This window comes from Mchenga conophoros, linkage group LG13 (assembly GCF_057382185.1).
Source record: "Mchenga conophoros isolate Kocher_MC1m ecotype Shallow Benthic linkage group LG13, M_conophoros_male_GT1.1, whole genome shotgun sequence".
Taxonomy (NCBI): Eukaryota; Metazoa; Chordata; class Actinopteri; order Cichliformes; family Cichlidae; genus Mchenga; species Mchenga conophoros.
This window is the reverse complement of record NC_140538.1, coordinates 11,772,402-11,791,065: the sequence shown is the minus strand read 5'-3', so window position 1 is coordinate 11,791,065 and position 18,664 is coordinate 11,772,402. Positions and strand designations below refer to the sequence as shown.

The 18,664-nt window shown below is 39.2% G+C and overlaps 1 protein-coding gene and 1 pseudogene across 3 annotated transcripts in view; one reads left to right on the top strand and one right to left on the bottom strand.

The window, feature by feature from the left end:
- The window catches only part of oprm1 (opioid receptor, mu 1), a 49,235-nt gene that overhangs the window by 12,613 nt on the left and 17,958 nt on the right, over positions 1-18,664 (bottom strand). The window lies entirely within an intron of this gene.
- Positions 8,040-13,041, top strand: LOC146560897 (uncharacterized; annotated as a pseudogene).

Here is an 18,664-nt window from a genome sequence, read left to right as displayed (position 1 = left end):
AATGTATAATTAAAAAATTCCAGTTTCTTACAGGCAGATAGGAAAAATCGTTTCTTGTATGTTCCATATTATATTCATAGAGTGTAGAAATAATGATAACAGAGGGCCGTTAATAAGGACTCGGTAGAAAGGTCAAGTGAACAATATTGACTAAAAAGACATTGCTGAAATAAACCTTTCCCATAGGCAGCAGTAGCTTTTCACTGATCTGAATGAAGAGTGATCAAAGCATTTAAAGGATGGTCCTTGTAATAGTATTTCAGAAAAATGTCCCTTCAGCCAGTATAGTGGAAAATGGAGCAGAGAGGGGTAGTTCAAAGAGAATGGAAAATGGTGGAGTGTTTATAGAAAACAGAAGAAAGCGTGGATCCATTTCCACAGAATGAAGAGGCCTGAAAACAAGTGACTGAAATGGCTCCACTGTTTACAGCTCTTGTCAGCAAAGACATATTCTGTGTTTATCGCTTCCTATCGTTGCGATGAGCCGAGGTTAAGGCTGGATCCCATCAAAAAGATCTAAAATCACATATCTAAACTCAGCACGCAAGACCCAAATGAATTATTAAAAACCCTGTTATATTAGTCATCCATGGTAAAATTATAACGAAATTATATAAAATTCATGGGTGAAAATACTGTGAAAAATTCAGCTCCAACCTGCAACTTCAGACCATGTTTAAGGCTTTAAAGAGTGAAGCCTGGCATATTTAATCACGCTGCTTTAGTCTCTCATAATGTTAAACGTTAGAGGGTTCCCTGGTGATGTCGCTATGCCTGCGAGGTATTACAGAGTTCAATAGAGTGGTATTAGACAGTAAAGAGGTAATTGACTCAAATAATGACGCTATAATGAAGCTGTCTAGGAGTTAGATTTTCCCTGTGAAATACACTTTAGTTCTTGTCACTCCTCAATTTTACTATTCCAGCTTATTATTATTATTATCTTAATTTAGATAACAGATGATTCAGATGACGCCTAATGGTGGTTTAATCTATTTTTAATTGTTCATTATTATTCTTATTAGATAAACCAGCAGCATTACCGTAAAGGCTAGACACAGGGGGAAACAGCTTACCCGTTCATGTAATCTGTTTAACAAGAGAATAAAACTAGAGCTCAACTGATATTGGTGCTGTTTAAAAGAATAGTCTTGTTTTATTGTTACAACAAGATTGAGAATCTGCCCGACTCTTCTTATATCAGCTGGTGGTTTTTGCGCCCAGGGAAGCTGCATAGTTTCCTCTGGCGGACAAACTATGGAGCATAATGTTGGCTGAAGCTATACGTTGCTTCTCCCGCTAATATTGGCCAATATACCAGTCCCCTTGATGTATTGGTCAGGCTTTAAAGGTTACCTTGTTTAACCTAAATTATACCAAAACAAGTAAAAATGACAACAATAGTTATGAGTTAGATATGAGGCTTGTGTTTCTTAGGCTCAACAGATGCATTAGATGCACTGCCAGCTGTATCAGCCAGACATGAAGGAGAAATCAATCTTTCATGCCTAATTCTCTTGCCATAAAGGGAGCAAGCACATCTCTAAAAAATGTCTTACTATCCAAAGCACAAGAGGAATTGTGCTGTTCCGACACTATTCCATGTAAAGACTACTTAGACACATCCCTGCTGGGAGGTTATTAAATTAATAAATGAATACACAAAGTGACAATGATACATTGCACCCACCGGTCTTAGCTGTATTAAATCTCAACTGTCACATTAAGCCAAGGTAATTTGCATCGTTTTTGTTCTAGCACTGTCCTCAGTAATCCCAAATCCTCTTAACAACCAGAGATGACAGTTAGTTCATTAAATTCTGATTAACTGTAACTCAGACAGCTTAGTGTGTTTGTTATTTCAGACTTTATTTGCACTGGGACCGACGAGACACCTTGTGATGCAGTAAAAGCTGTCATAGTAGCTCGATAGAGCTCGAGGTAATGTCAGCATCCTTTTATTGAATTGGAGACTCCTCCAGCTAATAGCATTCTCTTCCTGAGCAACCTGACCGTTTGCCACAGTCACTTTGAAATTGACCAAAAATAGCCTCCACAAATCCTCACACATTTGAATTTTTACGTCCACTACTGGCAGAGCTACAGAGCACTTGGCTGCTCTGGAGTTTTACAGGCTAACCAAGTCTGATAGGACTCCATACCTTGATGGCTCCTATCACTGCTGGCTTCCACCATCTGGTTCAGTGATTACAGCCACAACAGGCGTCAACCACCGTGCAGACACAGCTCTTTACAGCTGGTCTGCAGATCTGATGATCAATTATCGATCTGTGCGCTAGGGCATTGGTCCCCAACCCCCGGACCACGGACCGGTCAATGAGTCATTCGGTACCAGGCCGCGAGAGTTGAGGCTCGGGTGTGAAATTTACGGTTTCCAGTGTTTTTATCATTATGTTTTATTGTTTTTATAGTTAACTTGGTTTCCCTGGGTCTTTTCCTGTGTGTTATGAATACATTTTCTCTTTTCTTGGTACCGGTAGGCCTACTGGTTTTATTTTGTTGTATTTATCTGCGACACCTTAAAGGCTGGTCTGTGAAAATATTGTCGAACATTTACCAGTCCGTGGCACAAAAAAAGGGACCACTATGCTAGGGTATCTCGTTGCTGCGCACCTATGAACATCTTTATGCTTGAACATGGTGTTTAGTATGGACAAACTGAGGTGACAGAAACCCACTGGGGTTCTGATCAGGCAGGGATTTCCTCCCAGTTGTACCCCTCTGGATCTCAGAGTAATTGCCCGTGTAAGTCAGAGTAAAACAATGGAGTCGTCACACGGGACACCCTCCATCACCCAGTCACTCCAAGAAGTTGGCACCGAAACAAACACCTTTTGTCCACCGGGGAAAACCCCAATATACAGCATTGAACTGTTGGGGATACCATGATACTCCCTCCAGCCTGTCACCTATCATCAAGGACAATTCTAGATTATAACAGAGTCTAGGGCCTCTCCAATAGACTGTGGGTGGTTAGAAAACATGGGTCCAGGCCTATGTTACCTCTTCAGGCTGCATCCAACAGGGTCACATGGGTGAAAGCCTCACCACTAAATGCTTTCTAAATTAAGCTCCCTCCCAAGGCCTGGCTCCAGGATGAGGGCTGGGTAACAGTATCCCCAGGAGGGTAGAGTGGTCCTCTGTTCATTTATTCTTCTTATGAGTTACCTGAATCATTCTTCATCTGGCCCCTCAACTAGGACCAGTTTGTCTATCAGTTTGAGAGATCCTAATAGGGGTAAAAGCCCCTGACAACAAAGCTCTGGGATCCATGGGATACACAAACCCCTCCACCATGATAAGATGCTCATTATGGAGGGCACAAATTAGATTGCAGAATATGCTTTCGTGAGTGAAATTGTGTTTACAGTTTGTAAAAAGGTTAAATGAAATCTGTAAATTATGTCTGTCAATAAAACTGCTTAAGGTTTTGCCATGTGTGATTGATTCAGTAAACTGGCACTGACATATATCACAGACTGAAAACTCAGTAAAGCTGAAGTATGTGGTCCCTTCTCACAGCAACAAAATAACAGATCTATAGTTTCTTCAGTGTCCAAAAAAAGCAGACAATTGATCTTATTTTAGTCAAACCTACATTTTTAGGTTTTTTAGTAGGTAGAGTGGTCACCCCATGATTGGAAGGTCGGGGGTTCGAATCCACTGAACAGCTACCCTGAGGTACCCCTGAGCAAGGTACTGTCCCTACTCACTGCTCCCCGGGCGCCTGCTTAGTGGCTGCCCACTGCTTCACTGAGTGAATGGGTCAAATGCAGAGAAAAACAAGTAATTTCCCCACGGGGATCAATAAAGTATACATTATTATTATTATTAATCCACCTGACCACAGTTCTTGTATAAGAAAGGGACAAAAATGATAGAGTACTCTACATCTTTTGAAGGGTCAAGACTTACCCATAACTTATTGGTAAGACAAGAATGTAACAGTAAAGTGTAATCTGTGTCCAGGCCGGCAACAGCTACCCAGTGGTCCAATAACAACACTAAATCTTTCCAAGCACCTGCAAAGGCAGTAAATTATTAACACAAAGCTAGAAGCAAAAGACCTGTGCAGCCAGAGTGCATGCTGATACACCCAAGGAGCCAGAGCTTGATGTTCAACAGGTAACAAACACAGAGATGAACGGGCTTGTGAGTTACATATCAATAAAAATGTTCTAGGTTTCTAGAGCAGACTTCAGCCTGTAAACTGCTCCTTTTTCTCTGGTTTTTGTCAACTTGTCAGATTTATTGTAATATTAAAATACTAAAAAAAAGCATGTATATTCTTATGACAAGGTTAGGGATTCACATTGACATGGGCAGATATAACTTAATGTTTGCATCTCAGACCATGCTCTTATAAGGGGTTGGAAGCAATATGTTATGCATCACTTTTGTTTGAAATTCCAAGACTTTTTTTTTTTTATTGTACTATCACTTAAGTTTGCAAAAAATCTCTGGTCGACTTTAGCTTTGTGCTTTAATTTTTCCTGCCCTAGGCATAGCATAATGTGGTCGCTGTAAGATCCTTCCATGGCAGTAGTGCCCTGAAGTTATTTAGTATAAATCATACTGTCCATGATAAAACAAGAGGGAGCCAGAGAGAGACATCTGGGAGTTTATTACATCCCATTTCAGCCATGAAGAAAAGGTAATGTGTAGCTGGAGAGCACCAAATCATATTTAGACTTGTTCACATACAGCAATGACTGATTTACCCTACTTTAAGCTACTGCACACACAAGCAAAAGCAAAGTTACCACAAACAAAATTATTGTGATTATGTGTATTGAGCTTGTTACCTTTTGAAATGGTTGCTTCAAAGAAAAGAACCAGGGCTGCAACTACACGCAATCAGTCAATCTTCAAGTGACTTTGGTGCATCGAGACGGTGACAAAAGGGGAATGAGCCAGAGTCATTCTATCATTCTTATCAGTTCTGCATCAACTTGCAATTAAATGAGGTGATTACATATATTTGTTTGTGGTGATACAGTGATTCATTTGGTAAATTAGTGAAATTCACAAATCTGTTGCTACTGTATCTGCAAATCTGCACGAGCATAAATAGAAATTCACATTAACGACTTACATTCAGAGTCTGACTAAAATTTTATAGATCTGAAGCAGATCAGCCCATTACTCAACCCCAATGGACAATAACAATTGTGTGGATTTTACTTCAATCCTCCCAAATTTTCATCCCGTTCTCACTCCCGAGCTGTAATATAATAATGATTTATCAACTCCCGCGGTGTTGCTGAGGAACGCAAAAGGTGACCTTCCACGTTCTTATGCTACGCACCGGGTTATGGATGAAATCCAGTAGAATGATGCTCCCGCGGTAATACAGCCATGTATTCCAGCCCTAACCCTAACCTTATCCCTAACCCTAACCAGCAATTTAATGATGTTAGATAGTGTTTTCCAAAGTGATTTAAGTAAAACAAACGTACATGTGTAGATTCATTCCAAACGGTTCCTTATGTTTCCTCATTTTTCCGATCTCGTGATCTAGGGACATGTTGGGTGCCTGGAAGCGTAATATATTGACGATTTGTCACCTAGCCTAAAATGTTATGCTTTGGGAATGAGAACGTTTCGCAGAACGTGTTCCAAGTTTTCTAATCTTTACCACTATCCTATCAAACTGTCAAGCTTCTCACCTTGAATGAGTGTAGGTCAAATTTGTTTTACCAAATACACAAATAAACATTCAGCTAAATGCTGCTTACATTACCTTGTGTAAAAATGAAAACACGCTGCACTTAGTCAAACGTAATCTTGAATACTGTTAGTCACGCTTACATTATAGTGGTTGTATATCAGAAGAAAATGAATTAATCTGCTGTTTCTGTCAGTTTTGCAACCCTTTTTATTAAATTGTCTCATTGCCCCGCAGTAGACTTGCAACCTGTCACAGGTGCGCCCAGCCGTTTGCCCTATGACAGCTAGGATAATGGCTCATGTCTCATTAGCAAGGTTATATTATCAAGTGGCATTACACTTCATTAAATACATATTTATTTGCAGTTGCAAGTTTATCAGTATTTACAGGCTGGGGGAGGTGTGATACTGAAAATACCAGCAGGTATAATCAAAAATGAAAACCCTTTAGGCTTTGTGCAATGCTTGAATGACTTTTGTGTTATAATAATTGGCAACACAGAGCTACAAATTGGGTATCTACGGAGAAAATTACACACTGTTACTTTCTAAAGTTTAGAATTCATTTTCATGCCAGCAGCAATTTTTTGATAAATATATTTCATAAAGAGGATGCAGATCTCCCACAGAGTTCTCATTTTGGAAGTAAAATTTGACAACTCGCATAAACAGAAGATTAGAACATCATCTTGTTGTATGCCAGTAAACAGACTGCAGATAATGGAATAAATAATCAGTCCGTTATTGACAGAAAGTGACATTAGAGTCACAGAGAGACAAGGCAGAAGTAATCATCGGAAAAGTAAAAACCTTTATTATGCTTCTGGTGTGAATAAACAGCACTCAAAAATAATAATAAAAAAAACCTAACAGAAACTGCTTCATCTAACTGTAAAAAAAAACATTTAAATGGAATTCTCCTGGACCACTAAACCCACGGACATCAGATAGAAAGATAGATGTACAGTAATGGGTCTTAAATCCATCCACAGCAGTTCTATCTGTGAAAAATGTATAATTCATAGCCTTCCATCAAGTCAATAGCTGTGGTTCCCTCCTACGGGGAAGAGACTCTGTCATTCTTGTTTCACATCCATCTTCACCTCTCCTTAAATGAGAAAAATAGATTGTGTAATGATAGCAGATTATCCCTGAAACAATTTTGACATAAATTACATTCTACAAACTCATCACACCTAATATAGTCAAAGCAAAGGAACAAGCTGTCCTTGAGGATTCATTATGTAAACATTCAGATCGTTTGACAAATATGTAGATGTCTTACTGTGCCATTCGTTTGAATAGTTTTCCAGAAAGGCTTCTTAAACAGGTGGCAGCTGAGGATTGGTTGGTTTAATATACACTAATTCAGCAAGTCATTTTAATATGCCAACATTTGAAAAAAATGTATTATGATAAAGCCCTCTTTTTTATTCATACGCTCTGTGACAGCCTAATATAACATAAATTATGTTGGTTGACAGATTAATAAAAAAGAAAATTAGACTAACTTCAAGCTTGGCTTCCTAATTAGTCCCATTTGTTGTTGCAATGTAGGGCAATTATTTATTGTTTGTTTTGGGCTTTTGTGATACGGTAAAGTTAATCTGGTTATACATTTAGACATTCAAGTTTCATGGCACAACATTGAATGGATTAGAGGAAATTGGTGGTAGAGTATACATCAGGAATAATAGCAGTGCCTATCCCTTCACCATGGCACCTGTTAGTGGATGGTATATATTGTATATAAATTTTGTCATCAAAGTTGATGTGTCGTACCCAGGAAAAATAAATGTAAGGATTTGAGTGAATTTTACATGGGCTAAATTATGATTGGCATATGACTGGGTCATAGCATCTTCAAACTCTTTTTGGGGTTAGCAACAGTGATGAACAGGATCATGAGTAGACAAGCCAAGGCTGGCCCATGTGGTCTAACAAGGACGAGATACAGTAGCTCTAATTGCTGAAAACTTATTGATTGATTGATTGTTAATTTATTTCAAACATGTAAACAATATACAGGTACATTTAGAAAAGAAAATAAGAGAGAAAAAAATACTATACAAAAGTCAATACATTTCAATATTGCTACCGTTCTGATTCATTTACATGTTGAAAGGGAGTGGGAAGAAGTAAACACTTGTTTAGTTCTCATAGAAAGAATTCAGAACATACAGTCCTTTGTAGTTTGGCGTATGGAGCCCGGTGTGAAGGTCAGCTGAAAGCACCAGCGCATGAGCATCAGACCTGGATCACGGTGGTCTGATGAATCATGTTTTCTTTTACATCATGTGGATGGCAGAGTGTGTGTGTCGCTTACCTGGGAAACACCTGGCACCAGGATGCGCTATGTGACACGTACCAACTACCTAAGCATTGCTGCAGACCTCTCAATCAAACGGTATTCCCTGATGTCTGTGGACTCTTTCTGCAGGATAATGCGCCTTCCCACAAAGCAGAATGAGTTCAGAAATGGTTTAAGGAGATCATCAATGCTCGAGATATATGGGATATGCTCGAGAAGTCTAATCCATGGAGCCCCATATATATATATATAGCATATATATGCTATATCGATACAATATGCATGACTGTGGGATCATTTTTCCTTACCAAAAAGAAAAAAAAATCATCATAAACAAACCTGCTTTAAATCACATCATGAGTCATAATTATTATTAGTAATAATAAAAACCATGCACTGAGAGCACACTCACCGCAAAAAGTAGCCACTGTAATAAAAGTGAGAACGTACGTGTCTTTGATGGCATATAGTGTACAAAGCAGGAGCGACATTGTTTCTATACAGATTGACGAACTCTCCACACACACTCCGAGACAGCTGCGGTAACCAAGTGTGAATCCAGAACATCTACAACACATTTCAATGTGTTTTTGTAATTTTCTACTGTGATTATGTGATTATTGATAGCTGATGATTGACATCTTTTTAGTTCTAAAGTGTCTGGTTAGACCCATACATTACAACCCCCCAAAAAAGGCACAGGGAGAACAGCAGACTCCACACCCTCCACGCCCCAGCTGGCCAGGAAGCTCAAACCCTGATCTTTCTTGCAGGGAGGAAAGAATACTGACCCCTGCACCACTGTGGATAAAATGGGCCTGAAAACTAACGGCATATGCACAAATACAAAAACTCTCCATTGTTGCGAGTAATTTTTTGCATGTGCTGCCTGCGTGATTACACTGAAGCAGTCTAACCCCAGGTGTTCAATAACAAAGGATGAAAATTGGACCATTATTTCAGGCTACCAATAATCTACAAGCCTTCTTTTCCCTCTGGTTCAACAGAAAACTAAACACTGAAACTGTAACAGACGTGAACACGTATGAGCTGAACAGGCAGGAGAGAAAAAACATTCTGCCCTCACAGCATGTCCCTATGAAAGTAAACGGCATGGAGCCATTAAAATGTCCCTGAATGTTAATTAGTCAATAACTGTGCATTTTCACATGTGAGGGTCGCTCTTCACCATGGCAACAACTGTGACCAGGGATAAGACATTATTATATCAGGCACGATTAAATTTAACGTACCATGCTGTAACATTCATTTGCTTTAATGTTTCTGTGTGGGTTGAAAAATAGACTGAAAAGAGAAACAATTTACTTGCCAAAAATGGCATTATCTAGAAACTAGAAAACTAATGCAGCATGTATATTGTTCTTCTCATTGCCATTAGCTGAAGATATGTAATGGGTTCGGCACCAGAACATTATCACTCTTGTATAATTCACAGGAAGTAGGAATGATTGAAAATAATTCACTTTAGCTTCATTCATTTAATACCGCAGTAACAACAGAAAAACAGACACTGAAAAAAGCTGTGGAGATTACCTTGTTAAGATACAAAAATACCCCATAAAACAATAATAATCATTCAATATTATCATAAAATTTCTGTTTTGAAAATATAAGAAGGGTTCATTCCAAGAACAAGGTAGCCAAACAAAAGCAAAAGAACATCATGTGTGCTTTGCAGTGCCTCAGATATTTATATACAAGAAACAAAACATCCATTCCACAAATGCATGGGACAAGGAGAGCTACCTCAACAGAACAAGACTCAGCTGTACACTTGCTTTAAAGGAGAAATGACAGTCTTTTGAGGATGCCAGGGTTCACATTTTGGAGGAGAGACGGCTTGAGAAAACAGTAAAGGAGGGCATCTACATCCGCTGTGAATGACCCTTGTTTAACAGAGGTTATGACTTACAGCTATCAGATTCCCTTCCCAAGCATCTCAACCTCAACTCACACCTTTCTTCAAGAGATCGTAATAGCTCACATGATAGCGGGGAGAGAGATTTCACACCTTGGACCAGATGTAAAATCTCCAAGGGGACAACCAGAACTGGGGGTTAAATACTCTGGACTTTCCGACAGTTGTTTTGGAACTGAACAAACCTCTTGGAAGAGAGACACAACATGCACATGAACCTAAAGGAGTCCAGTTGCCTTCTTTTCAAGACAAGCACTCAAGACTACCATGACCTGGATGACTAACAGGCTATATTGACAAAAAGTAAACATTTCCTCAATGTTTTGGTTGCCTGTTATCTTTGATGTGTAAAATGGATAATCTTGGAAAGATAACAGATATTAGGAGACTAATAGCTAAGCAGATATTAAATAATTTGGGCACAACTGTAAGCTTTGATTTGGCTGTAGTGAATCAACCGTATTGTCATCGTATTTCAGTAAACGTCAAAGTAAAAAGGCACACACTCAACCGTTTGGAACAGATTCCGATTACTTTTTATGGCTTTTGTTACACAGCAACCTAAACATAATCCATCATTAGCCGACGAAGCTCGAATGCATGTTTGCAGCCCTGTGTAAGATTCATTAGCTGCTCATGGCTACAGATAAACCATTAAGTCCTGGTTGCTGAAACAGAGGCTGCTCATGTGAACAGACATCTGGATGCCTCTGGCTCTGACCAGTAACACAGTCCATGCACAGTGTGAGGAACATGATGGATATGGGTGCACAGGGTGTGACTCTGTGCATGTCTGACTTACAGGCATGTGTTAATGTGGTGAGCAGTAATAGGATGTTGAGACTGGAAGTTAGAAGAAATTGATGGGTTTTTTTTCTATTTAGTATATACCAGGACTGTTACAATATCAGGTTTTCACTATAAGTTACACAACTACTACAGCCACAAGGACTCGCATTAATGACACTGTGATGTCCACCGAATGTATGAAATTTACCTTTGGTTACTGTGTTTTGTTTATTTGTTGTTGCATTCTTTTAAAAAGAAAAAGAAAAAAGAAATGGTTTTGCTATTTTTATAGTGGACGTGATTGCTCTGATTGACAGGTGTCCTACACATAGACCTGAAGCTGAAGTCTGCATGGCCTCCCCTTCGCTAACGGGGTGGCTGTGGCTCAGGTAGTAGAGCTACTATCAGCTACTGATTGGAAGATTGATGATTCGATCCTTGGCTTCCCCAGTCTGCATGCAAAATATCCTTGGGCAAGATACTAACCACACGTAGCTCTTCGATGTATTCATTGGGGTGTGAATGTTGGTTCAAGTATAGAAAGAAGTGCTTGTATGAGTGGGTGTGAATGAGGTATGTTGTATACAGTGCTTTGAGTACTCCGGAAGAGTAGAAAAGTGCTATATAAGAATCAGTCCATTTACCATTTACTAACTGGATTCACTAAACTGGAGCTCCTGATCACGTCTGTTTTTTGGATGCATTCGGGGCAATTTAATGGATGTATCTGACATGTAATGGCTTACTCTGTAGTAAAGCCCATACGAGAGGTTTCTGCTTCAGCTTTGGTGACTTAAATTCTTGTGTTTCATGAGTCCCTTCGCATGTAGATTACATAGTACAGTTTGTGGATGCAACATGCTAACAAAGCATGCTAGCATTAAGGGGTAACTCAGCATTCCAATGTCTCATTCATATGAGGTAACTCCTGACTTAAACCAACATTGAGGATTCAAAATATCCAAAATTAATGGGTGACATTACAGTATGTGCATGAATCTTTTATACTAAAAAGAACTTTGAGCTTCTCCCTTTGGACATTTCACTCTGCATATTTGATTTGGCAGCTTTTTACGTTTGATGTCCTTCTTGACACAACCCCAAAGGGATTTGTGTTTCCTTCCAGGGCGGAACCAGGGAGCTCTTACTTGTTAAGCAGCTGTATAAACCACTACATCAGGGAACTATCAAATCCATCTTTCACACTAAGGGAACCAAAGTGTACCAATAACATACCCCACTTCCCCAACATCATTACACCACCAAGACCACTGATGTTGCAGCACAAATTGAGACTCATCCAAAAATGCAGCATTTTTCCAGCCTTATATTGTCCAACTGGTGACTGTGTCTGTGAAGGCTCTCAGTCATCCAGATCATCGTAGTCTAAGGAGCTTGGAAAGAAAAGCGTCTGGACTTCTTTAAGTTGCTTGAAGACGTTTCACCTCTCATCCGAGAAGCTTCTTTCACTCCCATCACCCTCTGGAACACAAACTTGGAGTGATTAGGACCCTACACCACCGGGCAGAACATGTTCCCTCTAAGCCTGAAGGGAAAAAGAAGGAACACACACATGTAAAGGAAGCACTTAAAACATGCGGTTATCCTAATTGGGCGTATATAACGTCAGCAAAGATGCACAGAAAAGAAGATCAGACACCAGCGAGGGAGGATAAGAAAGACAGACGCAACAACATTGTCATCCCCTATGTAGCCGGTGTATCAGAGAAACTCAGGAGGGTTTTCTCCAAGCATGACATCCCGGATCATTTCAGACCCAGCAACACACTCAGACAGAAACTGGTTCACCCGAAAGACAAAACGCCAAAACACAAACTTAACAATGTGGTGTATGCTGTACAGTGCAGCGAGGAAGGCCCAGACCTCTACACTGGAGAGACCAAACAGCCACTTCACAAGCGCATGGCACAACATAGAAGAGCCACCTCCACAGGACAAGACTCAGCAGTCCATCTGCATCTTAAGGATAAAGGACACTCTTTCGAGGATGCCAATGTTCACATTTTGGACAGAGAGGACAGATGGTTTGAAAGAGGAGTGAAAGAAGCCATCTATGTCCACTGTGAGCGACCATCTTTGAACAGGCGGTGGTTTATGACACCAACTCTCTGCCATCTATAATCCAGTTTGGAGATCCCTTGCCAGACGCCTTAACGCCCACTCACATCCTGGGCCATCTGACCTCAAGAAATCACATGATAGGGTGGGGCCAGGTTTCACAATGAGCTCACCCGAAACTCTGGCTGATTGTGACCTACACCCACTTTCACACCTTGGCTCATGTGATTAGGTAGAGGATCATCAGGGGTCCTTTGTCCCTCTTTGGGGGGAAACTCCCACTGGGTTTAAATCCGGGACTCTCCACCATTTGACCCTTAGAACTGAAGAAGCTCGGATGAGAGGTGAAACGTCTTCAAGCAACTCAAAGAAGTCCAGACGCTTTTCTTTCCAAGCTCCTTAGACTTTGGTGACTGTGTTTAAATTGTAGCCTCAGTTTCCTGATCTTAACTTATAGGACTAGCATCCAGTATGGTCTTCTGCTACTGTGGCACATCTCCTTCAAGATTCAGAAATGCACATATGCATACCTTGGTTGTAACAAGTGGTTGCTTGAGTTACTGTTGCCTTTCTATCAGCTTCAAGCAGTCTGGCCATTCTCCTATGACCTCTGGCTATTGAGTTACTGCTGTATGATTTACTGATCAGACATTTATGTGAACAAAGAGTTGAAAAAGTACCTAATGTAGCAGCGAGTGAGTGCATATGCAGAGTGAAACTGCATCCAGTAGGTATGCTTAATATAGTTGCCAGCTGCCTGCACGAGAGGGAATTTTCCCTGAAGCTTTTTACTGAAAGCTGCAGGGAACTTGCATTAGTTGCTCTGATATATGCCATGTTGACTCTTTGTTTCTATAGCAGGGGCAGAGAATGCAGTGACGGCTGGATATAATGGCCTAATAACCACATTAATGGGAAATAAATTGGAATTATCCTTTAAATTACTCACAGCACTTCATCACAGCATTTATCAATTACACGTCAGCTCAAATAAGCTTCTGAAATAGCTCAAGTAATTACATTAGCACACTGGTTAGTACTGTTCTTCCCCTCTTTAATACAATACAAACATTTAAAATGTGCCTGTTTGACATAATGGGCAGAGTTTTTGCCATATAAATTCTCCAGAGCTAACATTTCTTCAGGGATCAAGCGTTTAAGTGTTCTTTTTAATTTGGCTTGCAGGAGAATCATGCAAGTTTTATTTAATGTGACTATAAAAAGAAACCAGTGTCATGTAAGGTGTATCATTAAAGATGAAGTTAGTTATGATCTATGAAACACCTGATGTAGTAACCTTGATGAAAAATGTATTAAAACTGCTGAATCCACAGCTTGCACAGAGTTTCACTATGCAATAATTCATCTTCAGAGTCACAAAGCCCAAGGAAGTGTTAAAGATCACCTCAGCGAATTTCTTATTTCCGGTTTGGCGGGTCGTGTGATGGCTGTGTAGGATAGTTGCTCCCGACATTTTTTCTACCCCAATTTACCTAACTCGAAACATAAAAAGTTTGGATTTATCTTTGTGGGGTACTATACCAAGGAATAGAAATGCCCAGAAAATCCAAGAAAAAGGATGTAGGAGAACGTACTGAAGCGGAAGAAGATGCTTCGTCGCAAGCTAGCAGCAATATGGAAGAAGACCAGCAACCCGATGCTAACGCCACAGCGAAGGACCACCCAGCTACGATGGACATGATATTAAAAGAATTACGTGCTTTTAGAAAAGACACAAATGATCAGTTTAATGCTATAAGGGAGAAGGTCGTCGGCATTGGTATAAGACTCGACGAAGCAGAGGGACGCATAGACGTAATGGAGACTCGAATCCAGGCCTCGGAGGAGCTGCTAATTGAAATGGCAAATTTTCCGTTGCGATGCGAATCTAAGCTACTGGAATTAGAGGGACGGTCACGTCGCAAGAATCTTAGAATATATGGCGTGAGGGAAGGGGAAGAGGACAAATTTCCATCCGTTGTCAATTTTGTAGAGGTTCTATTTGAAAAGACAATGAGTCTCTCCCGCCCCACGGTGTTGGGAATTGAAAGAGCACATCGAGCCGGTGGCAAAAAACCCCCGGAAGGAGCCCCTCCACGCTCAATTGTAGTTAAACTCGCAAGTTATCGTAACAAAGAAGACATTATTAAGAAGGCCTGGCAGGCTAAGGGCTTCAACTTTATGGATTCTAGGATATATGTGGACAATGACTACGCCCCGGAGATACAAAGAAGAAGAAAGGAATATGCGACAGCGAAGAAGGTGCTTAAAGAGAACAATATTCGCTTCCAGACGCCTTTCCCGGCCAAGCTAAGGGTGTTCTACAGAGAGGGAATTGTGACATACAACACGGCGCACGAAGCGACTACCGATATGGTGAAGAGGGGATTATCGGTAGAAGTTGTGAAAGACAGAGACTCATTCTTGGATCAAATAAAACAGCACACTTGGCAAACAAGTACGAAGAAGAAAGGTGGAAACTCGACTCCAAAGCTGGGTTTCAAGGAACGCCTTCAGATATTTAGGCACCAAGATGACAGTGGATAAACAGCAAGTGTGTGACGGAGCACTATACTAGAGGTAAACTCAAGAATATTGAGACCTAAGATGAACTGAGAATATGAATTTTATTTCGATTTACTTGTTTTGTTATATAATTAGTTAATCTTATAAAGAGGGCATATAAAATTACATTAAAGTCGGGTCATTTATTTGCACAATAAGTTGGACCCTACAGACCACTGGGCTTTCGGCCTGTGTGCCGGAGAGGGCACTCTTCCACAAGTGGACAGAAGAGTTTTTCCCTCACCAAATATAGCTAATATAGCGATTATGTTTTTGGAAGTCAACATGATTATATGTTTTCGTTGTATAATGTTTTTTTTTTTGTTTGTTTTTTTTTCTTCCTTTCTTTTTTCTCTTTTTTTTTCTGGTTTGGGGGAGTACCTTTCGATCTTTGGCTATGTACAGAGATTGGAATTATATAAGGTCGTACATCAATGCCCTGTAAGGTAACTAAAATAGTGTCATTTAATGTAAATGGTCTGGGGAGCCATATTAAAAGAAGTAAAATTATGTCAAAAATAAAAAGAGAACAAATAGAAGTTGCCTTTATACAGGAATCTCACTTATCGAAGCTCGAACATGATAAATTAAAGAAATGGAAATTTAATCAGTATTCCTCTTCCTGCCCTCAGAGTCCTAAAAGGGGTGTGGTAATTCTAATCTCTAGTAGGTTAAATTTTGAATGCATCCAAGAAATCAGTGATAAGGAGGGGAGGTTTGTGTTAGTCAAAGGGTACCTGGAGGGTATACTGATTACTCTTATAAATGTATATGCTCCCCCAGGATCAGAGATAAAATTTTTCAAAAAGGTTTTTGAATTGATTGTTGGAGAGGCACAAGGTACTCTGATTTTGGGAGGAGATTGGAATGTTCGCCTCAACCCGTCCTTGGACTCATCAAACCCACACGCTCCGGGATTGAATAAAACAACCAAAAACATCAAATTAATCTTAAAGGACGTAGGGCTCATAGATGTATGGAGAGAACTAAACCCCAACAAGAAGGATTATACCTTTTTTTTCTCACCCTCATTCATTTTATTCTAGATTGGATTATTTTTTTATGTACCAAAAAGATTTTAGCAGGGTGATCAATTGCAGGATAGGAGTGATGGATTTATCAGACCATGCCCCATTGTACCTGGAAGTAGTGCTTGGATACGAAAGAAGAGTTACATCCTGGAGATTAAATACAAGTATTCTAAGTACGATGAAAGAACAAATTAGTCAAGATATAATAGATTATATAGCGGAAAATAATAATGAAGAAGTTTCCCCAAGTATTCTATGGGACGCCCTAAAAGCAGTGATAAGAGGAAAACTCATAGGTTACAGCGCTAATTTAAAAAAGAAGAGAAATGAGCATTTAAGAAAACTCCAGACACAACTACAATATCTTGAAGATGCCCATAAAATAAGCGCAGTTACAAACTTACAATTAGAAATACAAAAGAAGAAAAACGAAATCGATGAAATTTTTTCAAGTGAAATACAAAAAAATATGTTTTTTTTTAAAACAAAGATACTATGAGGTAGGAGGCAAATCTGCTAAATTACTGGCTTATAAATTAAAAAAACAACAATTAGAAAATACAATATATAAAATAAAGGACCCTCAAACAAATAACATTGTGTATAAACTTGAAGATATACAGTCAGCCTTCCTAAAATTCTACAAAGAACTATATACACAACCTAGAGTGGATATTAAAGGTATGATATCTTTTTTAGATTCATTCGATTTACCAAAGTTGAATGAAAAACAGAATATAACCCTAATCAAGGACATATCTGAATTTGAAATTAAAAAAGCTATTACAAAATTGAAACCGAATAAATGCCCAGGCCCAGATGGATTCCCATCAGACTGGTATAAAGAAATGAAAGAGGTACTGATTCCTTTGATGAGAACATCATTCAACTATATTTTATTTTATTTTATTTTATTTTATTTTATTTTATTTTATTTTTTTTAAAGACGGGAGTAATTCCCCCATCTTGGAATGAGGCTTCTATCTCTATAATAGCTAAAGAAGGAAAGGACAGGCTTGACTGTGGAAATGACCGCCCCATTAGTGTTCTTAACCAGGACTTTAAGATATTTACATACATTCTTGCCAAAAGAATTGAAAATATTCTTGTTCAGATAATTAGTTTGGATCAGACTGGTTTTATTAAGCAGAGACAAACGCAAGATAATGTTCGCCGAACACTACACGTTATTGATTATGTTAGGAAAAATAAAATTCAGATGGTCCTTATGAGCTTAGATGCAGAAAAGGCCTTCGATCGGGTTAATTGGGAATTTTTATACAAAGTCATGGATAAATTCGGATTCCATCAATCGTTTATCAGGATTATACAAGCATTATATAAATCACCAAAGGCAAGAATCAAAGTTAACGGGGCGCTTTCAAATGTTTTTAACCTACAGAGAGGGACACGTCAGGGTTGTCCTCTAAGCCCCTCACTCTTTGCTCTCTTCATAGAGGCCCTGAGTCAAAGTGTAATACAAAGCAATACTATTACTGGAGTCAAGATTAGGGGTCGAGAGCATAAGATTTCCTTGTTTGCTGACGATATTTTGATTTATTTGACAAATCCAAACACTACTTTCCCCAAGCTACTGTCACTTCTGGAGATCTTTAGTTCAATATCAGGTTATAAACTAAATATATCGAAGACTCAGATATTAACTTTTAACTATGAGCCCAATTATGAAATTAAGGCTAAAGCCAATTTGAAATGGGAAACGGAGCAGATGAAGTATCTTGGAGTAAATATTACTAAAGATCTGTCTAAGATATACAATGCAAACTTTAATCCTTTAAGTTATAAAATAAATGAGGATATTAAAAGATGGAATTTATTACCATTTTTAAATTTTGAATCACGTATAGATACAGTTAAAATGAATATCTTGCCCAGGATGCTCTACCTATTCCAAACACTCCCTGTAGAAATAACTGACAAACAATTTCGGGAATGGGACAAAATAATCTCTAGGTTTATATGGCAGGGGAAAAAACCACGGATTAAGTACCAAACTATTCAGTTGGCTAAAGACAAAGGAGGGTTGGGGTTCCCATGTTTGAAAGACTATTATATTTCTGCTCAATTGAGGACATTAGTGTGTTGGTGTAATGTAGATTATCAAGCGAGATGGAAAGAACTAGAAACAGTGACCTTAAAAGATTCTCCAATTCAGGCAATTCTAGGGGATGTGAGACTTATTAAAAAACAAATTCATCAAGGAAACCAATGGATTAACCTACCTTTAAAACTCTGGTT